This window comes from Schistocerca nitens, chromosome 5, assembly GCF_023898315.1.
Source record: "Schistocerca nitens isolate TAMUIC-IGC-003100 chromosome 5, iqSchNite1.1, whole genome shotgun sequence".
NCBI classification, from domain to species: Eukaryota; Metazoa; Arthropoda; class Insecta; order Orthoptera; family Acrididae; genus Schistocerca; species Schistocerca nitens.
The window spans coordinates 203,508,713-203,511,118 of record NC_064618.1 but is presented as its reverse complement, the minus strand read 5'-3'; the positions used below and the strand labels follow the sequence as shown (position 1 = coordinate 203,511,118).

Below are 2,406 nucleotides of genomic sequence, written 5' to 3'. Positions count from 1 at the left end.
CGGTTTTTCTCGTTTCAACCTGTCAGTCGTTGTTTTTCGCAATTCATGTTCAGGCGCTTTAAGACATCAGAATTGTAGAGGATCTAATGCTTTTATGTTACGTCAGTTAAATGGCTGAATTTCTGTATTTAGCTGTTGGTCTCCTTATGAGTTTCTGTTTCAGACTGTATAAAGTTGACCAGGGTCGTATTTCTAAGTATGTTGTGTAACACATATAAACATAAGCCTTGCAGAGCTGTAACTAATGTTTGGATTAATTGCCATTGTTGGTTGTTAGGTCTGGTGACTTCCAGTGTCGGTGCTTTAGTACACCATCTTCAGGCCTTAACTGACGCTGAGGGGGTTAACTCCAATCGTATACACGATTCCATCAGTGGGTAACATCTATGAACTGGTTTTCGCAGACAACCTGTAATAACGATGTTATGTCTGTAACCATCAGCTACCAGAATCGATTAGTTGATGGTTGGAGACAGAATGTCTTTGTTACAGATAGTCTTCGAAAACTGGTCAATAGATTCTGGCTACCGATGGAATCGTGTATACTATTGGAGTTAACCCCCTCATTGTCAGTTAAGGCCTGAAGATGGTGTACTGGAGCCCGGAAACTAGCAGCCATGTAATAAATAACATCGTAAGGACGGCTGCAGGTGTCCCCTTTAATTACACAGTGAACGCTGGTCATGAAACTGTGCTGGACCGGGACACGAACCAAGGTCAGGGGCTTTCCGAACTCAGTAAGGTGCACAGTCTTTCCATTCATCAAAAAATTCACTGAAGCTTAACTTTCCTAAAGAATAAAACGCGTGACCTCAGCGACGTTCAAGGCTGTAGTTACGACGAACCATTTGTATCCAGATTGATACTCATGTAGATTAGTGGGTGGGCCAATTTGGGGTTTTCAGAGGATGGAAATGAACCATTGATTCATGTTAAAAGACAGTCCTAGGTTCCAAAGTACTCAGTATTGGCACAAAAACGGCGCGTTTCATACGGGTGGGGCATCAGTCATAGCATCGCAGAGTAAGAAGTAGAGCTGTGGGGACCGGGTGTGAGTCGTGCTTCGGTAGCTCAGATGGTAGAGCACTTGCCCGCGAAAGGCAAAGGTCCCGAGTTCGAGTCTCGGTCGGTGCACACAGTTTTAATCTGCCAGGAAGTTTCATATCAGCGCACACTCCGCTGCAGAATGAAAATCTCATTCTCTAAGACAATGCTGATAAACTGTAAAAATGGCCCCGGAATAAAGTGCCGCTGGCCGATTCGTGCCCACACAGCGTATATACAGTATTCAAGAACAAACTGCTGTAACGGATGACCCACATCGCACGAGATAACCTGATAATACCCTACACTTTTGAAACGCGTCGTCTTCAGCCAATGAAGAGCATTGTGCAACCGGTGTTTTAACATTGCTTACAATGTAAGATTGCTGCCATGTTGGATAGGAACAAATTTCAGGAACCATTGAAATGCCGAAGCTCGGATAATGTAGGTCCCGACAGACGACTAGACTTCAGCGACAACCTTGAGTACAGTTCACTATCCATGCTCGCCTCACGAAGTGACTCACTGCTTGTGGTTTAGAGTTCCGACGCAGTACAGGGCTAGAACCACACTGCCAAACAAAATACTGTATCGCCCAAAAGACATGCTCGGATCTCAATATAATTTCGTACACATACGTGCCATAGACGTGCATGTAAATGACTTCAGTGGCAACTTTCTGTGCAAGTGTTTAGTGTAGCTACAAGGCCTGATAGTGTAAGGGCGTGAATAGTGTCAGATGTAGAGTGACCACTGCTGTCTAATAGCATTATCAGCTCATGACAGACTATCGTTCTCCGTTTGGCCAGCTGGCCGAATTGTGCTATATCATTTGTGGGCGTGTCACACTGGCCTGATGCCGGACTACATGGGAACCTCAGGGTGGGCAGCTTCATTATGACGATTCCGGGAGACCATCTTTGATCACCACAAGGTATGATCTCCGTACTGTCCACCAAGCACGCTTTAATCCCTTTACATCTGCACATGCCATTCGACAGCAAGATTTATTTACGTTAATTTACTGTTCTTATTCAGTGACAAATTTTGATTATTCCTGTCTACAGGGTATTTCCCTGTGTGCCAGAATGTAACAGGTCGTAGAGACTGCTCCACTGAACATGGAAGGAACCTGGTGTCGCGGAAACCAGCTTAAGAGAAATATGGAAATAGCCTGCCGCTTTGTCAAGCATTACTGTTTTTCACCTTATTTACAACTAACATGCGTACAAGTATACACGTACTTTGCTGTTTATGTACATGTACATTCGTTATTTCTTGCAAGGAAAGAAGGGGGACGAGCCTGATTACTAGGAAGTCATAATGTAGATTTTGTTTACTCTACTTGTCCCTAAGGTAGCG

The 2,406-nt window shown here is 44.3% G+C and overlaps 1 non-coding gene across 1 annotated transcript; it reads left to right on the top strand.

Annotated features, from left to right (window-relative positions):
- Positions 1-1,060: 1,060 nt before the first annotated feature.
- Positions 1,061-1,134, top strand: Trnas-cga (transfer RNA serine (anticodon CGA)). The gene has a single exon. It is a non-coding gene; the product is annotated as a tRNA-Ser (tRNA).
- The last annotated feature ends 1,272 nt before the right edge of the window (positions 1,135-2,406 follow it).